The sequence below is a fragment of the Sus scrofa genome, chromosome 14 (genome assembly GCF_054392235.1).
Source record: "Sus scrofa isolate SSC_HxYL_T2T_F1_AM1 chromosome 14, Sscrofa_HxYL_maternal_Yorkshire_Landrace_v2.0, whole genome shotgun sequence".
NCBI lineage: Eukaryota > Metazoa > Chordata > Mammalia > Artiodactyla > Suidae > Sus > Sus scrofa.
The window spans coordinates 128,780,426-128,798,826 of NC_139396.1; the positions used below are offsets into that span (position 1 = coordinate 128,780,426).

General features: G+C 38.7%; 1 pseudogene; it reads left to right on the plus strand.

Moving 5' to 3' along the window:
- LOC110256856 (cytochrome P450 2C19-like) overlaps positions 1 to 18,137 on the plus strand; it is a 50,834-nt pseudogene extending 32,697 nt beyond the window's left edge.
- Positions 18,138 to 18,401: the final 264 nt, after the last annotated feature.

Consider the following 18,401-nt stretch of genomic DNA (forward strand, 5'->3'; position numbering starts at 1 on the left):
ATGTTATTATAAATGTAAGGATTTCCTTCTTTGTCATAGCTGAAGAATATTCCATTGTGTGTAGTACATCTGTTAAACCCTGAGTAATATGAGTTCGAACTGTGGGATCACTTTTAGATGCAAATTTTTTTAAAGTACATATGTTCTACAATACTGTATGACCTCTGATTGATCGAAATTGTGGTTTTGGAGGATTGATTCTAACGTTGTGCATGGAGTTTGACTGTGCAGGAAATTGGTGCCCCTAACCCCCATATTTTCAAGGGTCAGCTATATGTAAAATGATGTATATGTGGAATCTATTCATGAATGGAAGTAATAAAAACTGGGATAGAAAACAGTCTTATTTGAGCCAAACTGAGGACTATTATCTGAGGCAGACAGATATAAGAAGCATTTGAATTGTGTTCTGTCAGATTACAAAATAGGGGAGGGTTGTAAATGTAAAACCATGTAAGTTAGTTGTCAAGAATTACAACTGAAGATGCATAAAGTAAGGATATTTATTAAGGAAGGATTGGTTTTGAGTCTGAAATGATTGCATAGGTGTAAGGGGAGACCTTGAGCCCATAGTTGCAGGCAGTAGCTGCTAGTAGATATTGTGTCAAGAAGCCCCGGTGGTCTGAGAAACCTGAGACTGAGTAACTTTAGAAAATGCAGGTTCTTAGTAATGCGGTAATGTGTCTGAAACCAGCTACACCAGGGCCATCACCCCCTTCTTGAGATCATAAAACCCAGTTGCTCCATTTCAATTCAATTTTTACAAAGTTTTTATTACAGTTGATTGACAGGTTTCTGTCAATTCCTGCTATACAGCAAAGTGACCCGGTTATACATTTACATACATTCTTGTTTTCACATTGACCTCAATCATGTTCCATCACAAGTGCTTAGATAAAGTTCCCTGTGCTGTACAGGAGGTCCTCATTGCTTATTCATTCCAAATGCAACAGTTTGCACCTACTCACCCCAAACTCCCAGTCCCTCCCACACATTTTAATTTTAAAATACATTCTCTTCCTTAGTGGTTAAACAGGGGTACAATGCCTGTTTAAGGCCACAAAGTAGGCTGTTCTAAACAGTATAACACATCTTGGCAAGATTATCCTTTTGCCAGTGAGTATTCTTTCTTTTTATCACTCAAATGAATTTATCACATCTGTAGTTGTATAATGATCATAACAATCTAATTTCACAGGATTTCCATCCCACAACTCTTAAAAGGTAGATCTGAAAAGATTTTGCTGTCGTTTGTGTTGGAGAGTGTTTGGCCTATATTTTCCTCTAAGAGTTTTATAGTGTCTGGTCTTATATCTAGGTCTTTAATCCATTTGGAGTTTATTTTTGTGTATGCTGTCAGGGAGTGTTCTAATTTCATTCTTTTCATGTGGCTGTCCAGTATTCCTAGCACCACTTATTGAACAAGCTGTCCTTTCTCCATTGTATATCCTAGCCTCTTTGTCATAGATGAGTTGGCTGTAGGTGCGTAGGTTGAATTCTGGGCTTTCTATCCTGTTCCACTCATCTATATATCTGTCTTTGTGCCAGTACCATATGGTTTTGATGATTGTTGCTTTGTAGTATAATCTGAAATCAGGGAGCCTGATTCCTACAATTCCATTTTTCTATTTCAGGATGTCATTGGCTATCCTGGCTCTTTGTGCTTCCAAACAAACTATTTTGTTCAAATTCTGTGAAAAATATCCTTGGTAATTTGATAGGGGTTGCATTGAATCTATAGATTGCCTTAGGTAGTATAGTCATTTTGATAATATTAACTCTTACAATCCATGAGCATATTATATCTTTTGATCTATTTGTGTCATCTTTGATTACTTAAATCAGCATCATATAGTTTTCAGAGTACAAGTCTTTTGTCTCTTTAGGTAGGTTTATTCCTAGGTATTTTATTCTTTTGGATGCGATGGTAAACAGGATTGCAACACTGATTTCTTTTTCTGCTCTTTCATTGTTAGTTCATAGAAATGCTATCGATTTCTGTGTATTAATTTTGTATCCTGTGACTTTGCCAAATTCATGGATGAGCTCTAACTGTTTCTGGTAGAGTCTTTAGGTTCCTCTAGGTAGAGTATCATGTCATCTGCAAATAGTGATAGTTTTACTTCTTCCTTTCCAATTTGGATGCCTTTTATCTCTTTTACTTCTCTGATTGCTGTGGCTAGGACTTCCAGAAACATGTTGAAGAGTAGTGGTGACAGGGGACATCCTTCTCTTTATCCTGATCTCAGCGGGAATTCTTTCAGCTTTGCACCATTGAGAATGATGTTTGCTTTGGGTTTGTCCTATATGGCCTTTATTAGGTTGAGAGGTTCCTGCTATGTCCACTTTCTGAAGGGTTTTTATCAGGAATGGGTGTTGGATTTTGTCAAAGGCTTTTTCTGCATATATTGAGAGGATCATGTGGTTTTTATTCTTCAGATTGTTAATGTGGTGTATCACACTGATGGATTTGTGAATATTGAAGAATCCTTGCATACCTGGGATAAATCCCACTTGATCATGATGTATAATCCTGTTAATGTATCTGTTGAATGCGGTTTGCTAGTATTTTGTTGAGGATTTTGGCATTGATGTTCATCAGTGAAATTGGCCTGTAGCTTTCTTTTTTAGTGGTATCTTTGTCTGGTTTTGCTATCAGGGTGATGGCGGCCTCATAGAATGAGTTTGGGAGTGTCCACTCCTCTGAAATTTTTTGGAATAGTTTCAGAAGGATAGGTGTTAGCTCTTCTCTAAATGTTTGGTAGAATTCGCCTGTGAAGCCATGTGGTCCTGGACCCTTGATTGTTGGAAGTTTTTTAATCACAGTTTCAATTTCAGTTCTTGTGATTGGTCCATTCATCTTTTCTATTTCATCTTGGCTTAGTCTTGGAGGATTATACTTTTCTAAGAATTTGTCCCTTTCTTCTAGGTTTGCCATTTTATTGGCACATAGTTGTATATAGTAGTCTCTTATGATCCTTTGTATTCCTGTGATGTCCATTGTTACTTCTCCTTTTTCATTTCTGATTGTATTGATTTGAGTCCTCTCTCTTTTATGCTTGATAAGTCTGGCTAGGGGCTTATCAATTTTGTTGATCTTTTCAAAGAACCAGCTTTTCATTTCTTTGGTCTTTTCTATGGTTTTCCTTGTTTCTATTTCGTTGATTGCTGCTCTGATGTTTACGATTTCATTCCTTCTACTCACTTGGGGTCTTGTCTGTTCTTGTCTCTGGAGCTGCTTTAGCTGTCAAGTTGGCTTGTTTATTTGAGCTTTTCCTTGTTCCCTGAGGTGGGCTTGTCTTGCTATAAACATTCCTCTTAGAACAGCTTTTGCTGCATCCCATAGGTTTTGGAGTGTTGTGTCTTTGTTGTCCTTGGCTTCCAGGTGTTTTTAATTTCCTCTTTGATTTCTCCAGTGATTCACTGGTTGTTTAGTAGCATGGTGTTTAGTCTCCACATGTTTGTGTTTTTTTGCCATTTTCTTCTTCTTGTTGATTTCCAGTCATATAGCATTGTGGTTGAAAAGATGCTTGATATGATTTCAATTTTCTTAAAGTTACCGAGGTTGGATTTGTAGCCCAGGATGTGATCCATCTTAGAGAATGTTCCATGTGCACTTGAGAAGAATGTGTATTCTGTTGCTTTTGGATGGAATGTGCTATAAATATCTATTATGTCCATCTGGTCTAATGCATCATTCAGGGCCTGTGTTTCCTCATTGATTTTGTGGCTGGTTGATCTGTCCATTGCTGTAAGTAGGGTGTTAAAGTCCCCCACTATGATTGTGTTATTGTCGATTTGTCCTTTTAAGGTTGTTAGCAGTTGCCTTATATAATATGTGGTGAACCTATGTTGGGTGCACAAGTATTTAAAATGGTTATGTCTTCTTCCTGGATTGATCCTTTGATCATTATGTAATTTCCTTCCTTGTCCGTTAAAATATTCCTCATTTTAAAGTCTATTTGGTTGGATATGAGTATTTCTACTCCAGCTTTCTTTTGTTTCCTGGTTGCATGAAATATTTTCTTCCATCCTCTCACTTTCAATTTATATGTGTATTGCTACTCCAGCTTTCTTTTTATCCCCATTTGCATGAAATATTTTCTTCCATCCTCTCACTTTCAATTTGTATGTGTCCCTAGAAGTGACATTGATCTCCTGAAGACAGCATATATGTGGGTCTTGTTTTTATATCCATTCAGCCAGTCTGTGTCTTTTGGTTGGGGCATTTAGTGCATTAACATTTATGGTGATTATTGATATGAATGATCTTATTGCCATTTTATTAATTGCTTTGGATTTGTTTTTGTTGCTCTTTTTTCTTTCCTTCTTCTCTTGTTCTTTTCTGCCTATAGAAGTTCCTTTAGTATTTTTTGTAAGGCTGGTTTAGTGTTTCTGAATTTTCTTAGCTTTTGCTTATCTGTGAAGGTTTTGATTTCTCCTTCAAGTATGAATGAGAGCCTTGCTGGGTAAAGCCATCTTGGTTGGAGGTTTTTTCCTTTCATCATGTTAAGTATATCCTGCCACTCCCTTCTGGCCTGCAGAGTTTCTGCTGAAAATTCTGCCAATGACCTTATTGGGGTTCCCTTGTATGTTATTTGTTTCTTTTCCCCAGCTGCTTTCAAGATTTTCTCTTTGTCTTTAATTTTGGTCAGTTTGATTAATATGTGTCTCGGGGTGTTCCTCCTTGGGTTTATTTTATATGGTACTCGTTGTGCTTCCTGGATTTGAGTGCGTGGTTCCTTCCCCATGTTAGGGAAGTTTTTGGCTATTATCTCTTGGAATATTTTTTCTGTCCCCTTCTCTCTCTCTTCTCCTTCTGGCACCTCTGTAATACGGATGTTGGTGCATTTAATGTTGTCCAAGAAGTCTCTGAGACTCTCTTCATTTCTTTTAAATCTTTTTTTCTCATTTCTCTTCCACACCCATAATTTCCACTAATCTGTCCTTCTGCCTCCTGTATTCTGCTGTTACCTGCTTCTAATGAGTTTTTTATTTCAGTTATTGTATTTTGCATCACTTCTTCTTTAAGTATTATATCTTGTATCTCTTTGCTCAGTGTTTCCTGTAAGTTATCCATCTTTGCCTCCAGTTTATTTCCAATGTCTTGCATCTTCTTCAGCATCAACAGTCTAAAGTCTTTTTCCTGGAGCCTGAGAATCTCCTCATGGCTTAGCTGATTTTCCGGGGTTTTTCCTTTTTCCCTCATCTGAGTTATAGTTCTCTGTCTTTTCATTTTTATAGGTTTTTGGTGTGGTGACCTTTTTACTTCTGTGTCTGCCCTGCTGTGGCTGAAGTCGATATAGGGGGCTTGCTGTAGGCTTCCTGATGGGAGGGGCTGATGCCTGCCCCCTGGTAGGTGGAGCTGATTCTAATCCCTCTGGTATGTGGGGCTTAGTCTCTGGATGGGATTAGAGGCAGCTGTGTGCCTGAGGGGTCTTTAGGTGTCCTGTTTACTGAGGGGCTGTGCTGTGTTCCCACATGGGTTGTTGTTTGCCCTGGGGCTTCTCAGCACTTTATGACAGTTGGCGCCAGGATTTCCCAAAATGGCCACCTCCAGGGAAAGGCAGGGCTGCTGAATATTCCCAAGAGCTTTGCTTTCAATGTCCTTCCCTCACAACAAGCCGCATTCACCCATGTTTTCAGAGGATGTCGTCCAAGAAATGCAGTCAGGTTTGACCCAGATTCCTTTGGAGACTTTGCTTTGCCCTGGGACCCAGTGCATGTGAAAGTCTGTGTTTGCCTTTTAAGAATGGGGTCTCTGTTTCCCCAGTCCTATGGAGCTCCTGTGCACCAGCCCCACTGGCCTTCAATGACAGATGTTCCAGGGGCTCTTTCTCCCCATGCCAGGTCCCCACACGTGAGAGTTTGTTGTGGGGTCAGAAGTCTCACTCCAGTAGGTGAGTCTCTGTGAACCGGTTACTTTCTAGCCTGTAGGGCTTTCAACCTGGGAGGTATGGGGTTGTTTATATCATGAAATCACCCCCCCCAACTCTTGATGTGTCCTCCTCTTTTTCTTCTGGAGTAGGATATCATTCTTAAGGTTTCTGGTCCATTTGGGTGAAGAATGCTCAGCCTTTAGTTGTGAATTTTGTTGTTTTTAAGAGAGAAGTTGAGCTCCATTCATTCAATACTGCCATCTTAATCCTGTCTCGCCAGCGAGTATTCTTGAATCCCTTCTCAATTATTAGTTGATAGTTCATGTGCAAGTTTATTTCTGGGCTCTCAATTCTGTTTCTTGGTCTCTATGTCTACTTCTATGCCAATACACTGCTGCTTTGATTTTTTAGCTCTGGAATTTTATTTGAAACCAGAAAGTTTAATGCATTCAGCTTTTTTCTTCATGTTTAGGACTTCTTTGGGTATCTGGGGCCTTTTGTGGTTCCATATGTATTTTAGGATTGTTTTCATATTTCTATTTTTAAAAGCTATTAGAATTTTGAACGAAATGATATTGACTCTATAGATGGCTTTTAGTAATAAGGACCTATTAAGTGTACTAATCCTGGTCTGTGAGGACTGTATATCTTTCCATTTGTTTGTGTCTTCTTTATTTCATTAAGATCTTATGGGAGAGAAATGTTCAGAGCTTTCACATCCTTGGTTAAATTTATTCCTAAGTGCTGTTTTTGTTGCTTTTTAAAATGGGATTTTTTTTCATGGAGTTTCTTGGTAATACTGAAACACAGATGATTTTTGTATGTGTATTTTTTTTTCTTTTTTCTTTTTAGAGACATACCCATGGCATATGGACATTCCCATGCTAGGGGTCAAATCGGAGCTGCAGATTTCAGCTTATGCCATGGCCACAGCAAAGCGAGATCTGAGCCTCGTCTGCGAAATACACCACAGCTTGCAGCAATGCGTGATTCTTAACTCCCTGAGCATGGGCAGCAACTGAACCCTGTCCTTATGGATACTGGTCATGTTTGTTACCTCTGAGCCACAATGGGAACTCCTGTAGGTTGATTTTATATCATGCAACTTTATTGTTTTCATTGATTAGTTTTAAATTTGGGGGGCATGTTTAGGGTCTTTTATGTGTAAGATCATTGCATCTGCAAACAGAATTTTTTGAAACCTTTTCCTTTGGATACCTTTTATTTTCCTTGTGGACTTCCTCTGGCTAGGACTTATAGCACTGTGTTGAATAGGAGTGGTAAGAATGGGCACTCTTCCAGCATTGAGTTTTTCCAGATTGAGGGAGGTGGTGATGCGTGTAAAGGGAAATTGCTGTTCTTATCAATTTTATCATATTTTTTTTCAGCTTTGAGCTTTCCTATATTACAATGACTTCTTAAAGGATTCTGGAAATCTCATAGAGAAATTTTAGTCCAAATATCATTGCTAAGCCAGTGCTTCTATGGGAGAATGAGGGCTGGGACTGCCTATCCACCATCTATCTAAGGTCACATTGCCATTGTGTGGTTGATTTAAGTAATCCTTAATGACATCTATAGATGTGAATATTGGAACTCAATATACTTTGCATTGATGATTTGATCACAACAGTTTTATTTCATGGGCCTCTTACAAAAAAGGACAATGTAATATCCTCTACTGTAATTTCTTTGCAGGAAATATGGAAAACTTGATTTAAAGGATGCAAATATTCAAATGTATTAAAACATAGTATGCTCTTGATGGTTATGCATAACAGTACCCAGAAGCTCACATAAGGCAGCTTTGCCCAATAAATCAAATAAATGTATTTCTGCGGTTATTGGAAATGATGGACATTTACTTCTTAAGAAAAGAAATATTTTTAAACATTGAAATGAAAACATAAAAGAGCCATGTTCATCACTTCACTTTTTTTTTTCTCTTACCTGGAATCTACGTTTGAAATAAAAATGTTATATTTTTTTGACTATAGACAAAAAACCAATTTATAGTAATTGTTGTATTATTAGTCTTTCTTCTCAAACAGCATGGATACTTCCCTTTATTCTTTCCAAATACATGAATTCATGTACCAACTCTCTCTCCTTCGTTTTTCCTCTGCTGGTTCAACACAAGTCTTGATTTTGAGGTCCCTAACTATTCTCTTCATTTATGTATCACTGCTTAATTTTCTACAGCTTTGCAGACAGATGCTATTCAGCACTTACAATTTTAGTTATTAAACGATATGAAAATGGCATTTGAAAATGTTTTCTTCTTTATATTTTCAAATTCACAGGTACCCAGTGTGAAAAGAGTACAAGTAGAGGCAGTGGTTGTGAATTGAATATTTTTCTAAAAAACATGGTATACCTAGCCAGGTTAAAAGGGTCTTTTCAGATGAAGATAAAAGCAATGTGTTGATTCGGGGCATGTGGAATATTTGTTTTGAAGGGAATTTGTAGGAAAGAGATTGATTGAACTTTTTTCTAACATCATCATTACTTGTTATCTCAAAGACAGTGTGTTTCATGTGTATGTTTTAATGGTGTGTTTCAATTGTTTCTGATTCTTCAGCTTCACCCTGTGATCCCACTTTTATCCTGAACTGTGCTCCCTGCAATGTGATCAGTTCCATCATTTACCAGAACTGCTTTGATTATAAAGAACAGACTTTTCTAAACCTAATGGAAAAAGTGAAGGAAAACCTCAGGATTCTGAACTCCATGGAGGCAGGGGAGGCCAAGATCCTTGCTTCTCAAAGAGCCATTTATGCTCTTTTCTCCACGAAGTCCAAATCTCTCTATGCACCAAGCTGTGAAGTGAGTGTGTGATCACCATCCTGCCCAGAGCTCAGCACCATGGAGAACACATTTGGCTCAGCCCTCTAATGACAGACAGGAAAATACATGCCCAGAGTACAGCACTGCATTTCTGTCCTATTGTCCCTGGTCCAGTGGTTTTTCCACTAAATTCCAAAGCCCAGTTTCCATAAAGTACTCTGGCAACTTCCCCAAAACATGACCACAGCAATAGAAGGAATTCTTGGTCCTTCTGTAAAGGCTTCCATTACCCACACGTCTTGTCACCAATCACCATTTAATGCCTTCTTCAGCACATTCCTTGGTAGAAACATCTGCATTTAGGAAGGAAGAGACTGTCTCCTTCTAGAGGGAGAGTGCTGCCAGGGCGCCCTGACTAAATCAGGAGAGTTTGAGGCTTCGGTTGGCATCCTAACTGATGAGGGAATTGCGTTGAGGATGAGAGAATAAATTTTTGGGGGGCGGTGGAAGAGCTATAAAGAAACATCTTGATTGTACCCTGGACTAAGCTGACATGTTTTGCATTCTGCCTAAAGGATGATGGTGTGATCTTAGAGATGTCACTTCATTGCTCTGGTGTATGGCTACTTAGTACATGAAAATTTGAGTTGTGTTTCATGGTATCTTTTGGACCCTCTCAGTTGTAAAATACTGATTTTATTCTGGAAGGTACTAAACATCAGGGACCAGCTCTGTGCTCTACATCAATTTGCCTAAACTCCTTTAAAGTCTGCTGTCATCTACAAATGGGAATTATTGTATTTCATGCCATCCCATGTTTCATGACTGTAGGGAAAAATTGTTGTAAAAATAGTGAAAATATTCATATTTAAATTCTCTTATACTATAAACATTAAGTATGAGTATAGGCAATGATAATTATCTCTGATCCCTCGTCCTCATTTTCTCCCTTAAATATGTCCGTCAGCATAGAAAATTGTGTATTGTGAAATAAATATTCCCCTCACTACAAAGACCATGTTATATTGATACTTTAACAGAGTTATTCACCAGGCTGAGCATATAGTGTTTAAGTCTTCCTGAAGTGTTCTTTATTTAATAGACTCTTGTTTTCTCTTCCAGGTCTGCAATATATTCCCTGTTCTCCTTGATTATTTCCCAGGAAGTTATAACACATTCCTTAAAACTTTTGCTCAAATGAGAAGTTACACTTTGGAGAAAACCAGAGAACACCAAGCATCCCTGGACATTAACAACACTCAGGACTTTATTGGTTTTCTCCTGATCAAGATGGAGCAGGTACCATGTTAATGACAGCTCAGTTATTTGATTTTGTGCATTTTATGGTTCATTGCATAGTTTTGTATTTCTCAGGGATGTTTCACTGGGCTAGCTTTTGATGCTGATGGACATCTTAAGTATGCATGAATGCGTACTGTTGTGTGCATGGATCTACAGGAAGCATTATGAAAGAGATAATATTTAATGATTAAATCAGTTGAAGATATTGCTTCTACTCTTTAGATACTCATAATCTACTTAAGGAGAGGCAGAATGACATGTCAGCTAGCATGTAAACAATTAGAAACCAGTGAGAAAATTCAAAATTATGCTGTAGTATGAAGATGGGCATGATCATTGCACATAGTGTAAGAGACACAGAGGAGTTTCTCCTGTCACTCAGCAGTTTACAAGCCCAGCTGGAATCCATGAGGATACAGGTTTAACCCCTGGTCTTGCTCAGTGGGTGAAGGATCCAATGTTGCCTTGAGCCATGGTGTAGGTTGCAGATGGTGTTTGGATCTGCCGTGGATGTGGCTCTGGCTTTGGGGTAGGCTGGAAGCTTCAGCTCTGATTTGACCATAGCCTGAGGTCTTCCATATGACATAGGTTTGTCCCTAAAAAGCCAAAAAAAAAATAGAAAGAAGAGAAAGTGTGAGGAAAGAGAGAGAATCCAAAAAATTACTTAATATAACTAGGCTTCCTGTATGGCCATTGGTTGGAAGTAAATATTAATATATTTGCATTGAAAGACAATGGAGGGCATTTCAGATGGTTGTTGGCTGTATGTATGATGCTGTATACATGGGCACATGATGGAAAAGAGGAGGTGGATGGAAGAGAGGAGCCTTAATTGAGTGTAAAGTGAATTGGCATCGATATGGAGTTGAAGATACATGTCTAAGAGCATGGATCCTGCACCATTTGCTGAAAAGACTGTTCTTCACACATGAGTCATCTTGGCACCATTTGTCAAAAATCAATAGGTTAAAAATTTGAGGGTTTATTCCTGTAACCTGACACCTATTCCAGTAACCTAAATGTCACTACTTATCCCAAGCATTCCTGAGGAACAAAAACCAGGCAGCAGCCCCCCCCTCCTCCGACCTCAGGCATATTACAAAGCCACAATAATCAAGACAGTGTGGTCCTGGTACCAAAACAGACATACAGACCAGTGGAATAGAATGGAGAACTCAGAAATAAACCCAGACACCTACAATCAATTGATCTTCAACAAAGGAGGCAAGAGTGTAAAATGGGAAGAAGACAGTCACTTCAGCAAGTGGTGCTGGGAAAACTGGACAGCTGCATGTAAATCAGTGAAACTGGAACACACCCTCACACCATGCACAAAAATAAACTCAAAGTGGCTTAAAGACTTAAATGTAAGATAAGACACCATCAAACTCCTTGAAGAGAACTTAGGCAAAACATTCTCTGACCTCAACCACACAAGTGTTTTCTTAGGTCAGACTCCCAAGGTTACAGAAAGAAGAGCAAAAATAAACTAATGGGGCCTAATCAAACTGACAAGCTTTTGCACAGCAAATGAAACCATAAAAAAAAAGAGACAACCTATGGATTGGGAGAAAATAGTTTCAAATGATGCAGCTGACAAGGGCTTAATCTCTAAAATATGTAAACACCTTATATAACTCAACAGCAAAAAAAACCCCAACAACCCAATTGAAAAGTGGGCAAAAGACCTGAATAGACATTTCTCCAAAGAAGGTATACAGATGGCCAACAGGCACATGAAAAAATTCTCAACATCGCTAATTATTAGAGAAATGCAAATCAAAACTGCCATGAGGTACCACCTCATACCAATCAGAATGGCCATCATGAATAAGTCCACAAATAGCCAATGCTGGAGAGGGTGTGGAGAAAAGGGAACCCTCTGGAACTGTTGGTGGGACTGTGAATTGGTACAACCACTATGGAAAGCAGTATGGAGGTTCCTCAGAAAACAAAATATAGAACTATCATATAATCTAGCAATCCCACTCTTGGGCATATATCCAGACCACACTTTCCTTGAAAAAGAACATGCACCCATATGTCCACTGCAGCCCTATTCACAATAGCCAAGACACGGAAACACACTAAATGTCTATTGATAGATGAAGGGTTTAAGAAGATGTGGTATATATTTACACACAATGGAATACACTCAGCCATCAAAAAGAACAAAATGATGCCATTTGCAGCAACATGGATGGAACTAGAGACTCTCCTACTAAGTGAAATAAGTCAGAAAGAGAAAGACAAATACCATATGATATTACATAACTGGAATCTAATATAGGGCACAAATGAACCTTTCCACACAAAAGAAACTCATGGACTTGGAGAACAGACTTGTGGTTGTCAAGGGGGAGGAGGAGGACTGGGTGTCTGGGGTTAATAGATGCAAATTGTGGCATTTGGAGTAAGTAAGCAATGAGATCCTGCTGTATAGCACAAGGAACTATACCTTGTCACTTGTGATGGAACATAATGAAGGATCATGTGAGAAAAGTATGTGATATGTGTGACTGGGTCATTCAGCTGTACAGTAGAAATTGATAGAATCCCGTAAACCAACTATAATAGAAAAAATTAAAATCATTATAGAATGTCAATAGCTATAGCAATGGCATATCTTGTAGTGTTAATTACTAGCTTTGCAGTTTTTAAAAAATTTTTATTTATTTTCTTTGATTTCCCTAATATATTACTTTTTTTCTACTGTACAGCATGGTGACCCAGTTACACATACATGTATACATTCTTTTTTCTCATGTTATCATGCTCCATCATAAGTGACTAGACATAGTATCACATGCTACACAGCAGGATCTCATAGAGTTTATTTGGAAATTGAGAAGTGTGAGTCTTCTAATTTTGTTGCTATTTTTCCAGATTGTTTTTTCTAGTCTGAGTTTCATGAACTTCCATATTAATTTTAGGTGAACTTGTTAATTTATGCAAAGAAATCCATAGTGATTTTGATAGAGATTGTGGAAATCTGAATCAATTTATGGAGTAATGGCATTTAAAAATTGAGGTGAAGGTGTTCCCTTTGTGGTTTGGTAGGTTAGGAGCCCAGCATAGTGTCCGTGAAGATGTGGGTTCAATCCCTGGCCTTGCTCTGGGGGGTAAGAATTTGGCATTACTGCAGGCTGTGGCATTGGTCATGGATGTAGCTCTGATCTGGTTTTCCCGTGGCTGTGGTATAGGCCACAGCTGCAGCTCCAATTTGACCCCTAACCCCGGAACTAACATATGCTGCAGGTGCAGCCACAAACAGAAAACAATAAAACAAAACAAAACAAAACAAAACAAAACTGAGTTGAAATTCACATACCCATATAGTTAACCATTTTAAAGTGTGTACTTGTAGTGGTATTTAGTGCATTCACAATGTTGTGTGACAACTGGTTCATTTATTTCAAAACTTTCCCATCACTTTGCAGCAATATCCCATATCAGTCAAATGATCGCTCCTCTTTCACTCCACTCCCTCTTATATTAAACTGTAACCTGCTCTATGTCTCTATGGATTTGCTTGTTATGGTATTATCATATAAAGGAACTCTAGCATTGCCCCTCTTGTTTCTGGGCTTCTCTCACCTAGTGTCATGTTTTGGAGGCTTATCTATGTTGTGTAGGTAACAGTACTCTGTTTTTCTCTTTTATGGCTGGATAGTATTCAATTTTATGTTCATACCATAATTTAGTGTGCCTTCTCTGTATTGGTGTACATTTGTGCTGTTTTTTCCTTTGGGCCGTATGAATGATGTTGCTACCAACATCATTGCTTTGGGTCATTTCCTTTCGGTCATATGAGAGATGTTGCTACAAACTTGCATGCAAGTTTCCTCATGGGTATGTTTTCCTTTATGTTGGGTATATTCCTGGGAGTGGAATTGGTGAGATTATGGTCATTTTATACCTAACGTTTTGAGAAACAGCCAGACTTTTCTACAGTGACTGCAGCATCTATAATCCCACCAGCCATTTAAAGCTTTCCTATTTTCCCACATAATTCCCCATAGTTACTTTCTAATTTCCTGTCATTATTAAAGCTTGCTTAGTTAAGATGAAGAGGTATGTCCTTGTAGCTTAATTTGCATTTCCTGTATGAACACTGATAGTGACCATATTTTCATGTGCTGTTACTCATTTTTATATCTTCTTTGGTGATTTTTCTTTGGTTCCTTTTATAAGACTTTTCTCATTCTGCACTTGTTCATACACTTTTCTGATACTCTTTAGTTCTTACCCATGGTTTTCTTCTGCTCCCCAAGCATATTTAAGACATGTATCTCCAAGTTTTTATCTAGTCATTCCAGTGTCTGGGCTTCCTCAGGGATGATTTGTGTCAGCTTATTTTTTAGCTATTCAGGGTCCCTGTTTACCTGCTTTTTTCTATGCTTTGTAATTTTTAAAAATTGAATCATTCCTATAAAAACCACAATCACCAATCAGAATATACACTGGAAAACTTGACCGTCACTATTGCTGACTCGTTTGCAGCTGGGACTGAGACAGTGAGCACCACTCTGAGACATGGGCTCCTCCTGCTGCTCAAGCACCCAGATGTCACAGGTATGATGAGCACCATGGTGGGCAGGGTGGCTTCAGAGGAGATGTTGGAAAGAGACTGTGAGTGCATTTGACCTTGTCTGTCTTAGAGAACTGCTTAAATCTCTGTTGTATTTTTCTCAAATTTATGCAAGGACAATAATGGGACATCTTTACATGATGTGGAAGGAGGACTGGGAGGAGTGAAGACACTGTGGGCAGTAGCAGAATCAACAAAAGAGCATCAGGACTTCATGGGAGGTTATTTGTAGCAGGCACAGGGGCATGAACTGGCCAGAGACTGCATGTTGGTTTTATTATGGAAAGGCCATTTTGATGCTCCTCACTCTGAAAACTCAGTGTTATAAAGCCATGGTAGGGAAAATGGAAACGCTCCTTATGGAAGCATTAGTGAAAATCCTGGGAATTTAGTGAAGCTGCCTGAGATAATTTTCACAGTATTGTAAGTGCTTTAAAAAGTTAGAATCACAAGGAATTGGCCTTGGATGTGTGTATCCAGGAATTTTATTCATTGAGAAGTTTGTTTAGAGAATCGTGGTTATTGCCAGAATAAGAATTGTAGAGTGGAGGTGGTCAGTGTTTTAGTTTTACAAAGGACTCTTTGTTAGAAATTAACCTTTAAAGAGTTCCAGTCATACATAGCATTTTAGACATAGACATTATCTTGCTTTGTGTTAGGATCCCACTGGAATGAGTATAGCCTCTTAAAACCAGAATTAGCCTTTTAAAGATGGAGAAGAGGTCAGGAAGCAGCCAACTCATCTTCAACAAATTTTTGAAAGACAGAGAGAATACTGAGAGGTGATAATGATATTAGCAGAGAGGATGAAGTTATAGCCTAAACGTTAGAAGAGGCAGTTGTATAATGAAACGTCTTTTGTGTCCTTAAACTCCTGTAAGTTTCAGTATTTGGAAATACCGGGTTTCAGTGAGGGGAGAGGGAGAAACAGGATGATAAAGGTAGCTCTCCCTGCCGTGTCCTTCTGACAACTCCTTTTATTGGGTAACTGTGTTTGCACAAGAGAATGAGAGGTGCTTACTCACTGGGTATCTCAAGAAAAACTGTCAAATTCTATATTATTAAAAAGAGGGTATTTTCAGACCTGTATGTGTGGCAAAATTTTCTCCCACTCTTCCCTTTCTCATCCATATGCCTGAAGTCATATCAGAGAAAGCCATGGGCTCAAGGAATTTGGAAAAGTCATGAAGGATAGAATAAAAGAGTCAGAAATGGGGAGTTCCCATCGTGGCTGAGCAGAAACAAATCTGACTAGTATCCATGAGGATGCAGGGTTAATCCTTGGCCTTTCTCAGTGGGTTAAAGACCTGGCATTGCCATGAGCTGTGGTGCAGGTTGCAGAGGGCAGCTCAGATCCAGTGTTTCTGTGGCTGTGGTGTAGGTCAGCGGCTACAGTTCCAATTCAGCCCTAGCCTGGGAACCTCCATATGCCATGGGCGCAACCCTAAAAAGATTTTTTTAAAAAAGAAAAAATTCAAACCTGTTGTTAGAAATTGGGCCTGGAAAACATCCATTTCAAAATGGTTATGTGTATATGGGGATCCCCGGTGGCCTAGTGGTTAAGCATCTGGTGTTGTCACTGCTGTTGTGCAGGTTCAGTCCCAGGAACTTCTGCATGCCATTGACACAGCCAAAACACCAAAGAAGCCAGAAAAACAACAACAACCGCAACAACCCTGCAATGGTTCAGTGGCTAAAGCAGGTGTAAAGGGATAAACCAAGAACAGAAGAGAGGTGATCGATTATCTGCGGTGTCCTAATAGTAGGGAAATTATGATTAGGAGTTTGAAATGTCTATGTCAATATTTGGAAATAATTCTAAATGAAGATATAGAATTTTATGAATTGAATTAAAGAGACATGTTTAAGTTCAAGAAAGTATCAAAAATGAAGCATAATCCTAGTTATCTTATGGGGGAGCATTGTTTATGTAGTCAGAATGATATTTAAATTAGTTTTTTTTCTTTTTAGGACCTCACCTGTATCGTATGAAAGTTTCCCTGTTAGGGGATCGGGAGCTTGGGCTTATCAGACACAACCTAGAATAGATTTACAAGGAGATCCCGCTGAATAGCATTGAGAACTATGTCTAGATACTCATGTTGCAACAGAAGAAAGGGTGGGGGAAAAACTGTAATTGTAATGTATACATGTAAGGATAACCTGACCCCCTTGCTGAACAGTGGGAAAATAAAAAAAATAAATAAATAAAAAGAATCTGTTGGTGGCCCTTTAGGGCTTTATGGGTATGGTGCTTCTCAGTCATTTATCTAGGAGTTTTAGGATTGCTAGTAAAACTTGCTTAAATTAGTGATACTAAACTGAGTTGTTACATAACAATTTTTCTAATCTTATCATATTTTCTGTGTTTAAAATCTAGGATTATTATGTAAAGAAGCCTACCCTGTTGTTTAAAACTAAGACAAAAATCTTCATGACAATGATAAATGTTAATATTTGTTACTGGCTCATTGTTCTTACCACAGAAAGTTTATTTTTAATTCAGTCAAATGTCTCTTTACAAAAGCACTATGAACAGATAACTCCAGATATTCAAATTCCAATATTGACTTCTGTTTTCTTTATTTCCATTTTTTAATTTTTTTGTCTTTTGTCTTTTTAGGGCCACACCCATGGCATATGGAAGTTCCCCAGGTAGGAGTTGATTCAGAGCTCTAGCCACCAGCCTACACCACAGCCAGAGCAACATGTGATCTGAGTCACATCTGCAACCTAAACCACAGCTCACGGCTACATTGGATCCTCAACCCACTGAGCAAGGCCAGGTATCAACCCTGTGTCCTGAGGGATCCTAGGCAGGTTGGTTATCCACTGAGCCTTGACAGAAACCCCATAATGACTCCTGTTTTAAATCATAAACTGTATATGAGATGATTGAAAAATCACAGTGATAAAATAAAGTAGTTGGTGGAAACATATCCTTGTTTACTACTTGTTCTCTCTGAATCAAAGCGCTGCTGCCCTTATTTTGAGCTAAACTTATTCATCTCTAGGTCAATGGATTGGAATAAATAATTGGCAAGATTTCTTCCAACTCCGTGTCTTCTTCACACTTTAGTTTATCTTCAGTTCTCCTTTCAGGGCACAACTGCTTTAATGTTATTGACTTCTGTGCTACGTGATGGCAAGGAGTTCCCCAACCCAGAAGTGTTGGACCCTGGCCACTTCCTGGATGAGAGTGGCAACTTTCGGAAAAGTGACTACTTCATGGCTTTCTCAGCAGGTAACAAAATTCATTTTCTTCATGACTTCAGAGGCCAAGATGCCTATTGAGGATCAGTTGGAAATGACAGAGGACCTACTACAGAGTCTCTTTCTGATGACAAGAAACACAGTGTTCAAGGAGTATGTGCTGTCTGTGTTTGTTATTTTCAGGAAAATGGGTTTGTGTAGGAGAAGGACTGGCCGGCACGGAGCTGTTTTTATTCCTGACCAAAATTTTACAAAAATTTACCTTGCAATCTATGGTTGACCCCAAGGATATTGACACCAGCGCTATTTTTGGTGGTTCAGCTTCCATGCCACCTTCTTACCAGCTCTGCTTCATTCCTTTGTAAGGAATGTTAGGTCCTTTGGGTTCGTTGATGATCTGGTTTTCAACTCCCTCTCATCTGGGGCATCGTTCACCTGTTTGCCATCCATCTTTCCTGAGAATGCCTTCATTGACCACCTCTCTTCCTTGTGGAATTTCACTCCAGAAATGTATCTGCTATTCTTCACCTGTATTGGATGCTTTGCTAATACTTGTCTAATATTATGCAGTACTATGTACTTAGTACTAGGTACACCATACAAAATAAAACAAGGTTATTAGCGTCTGC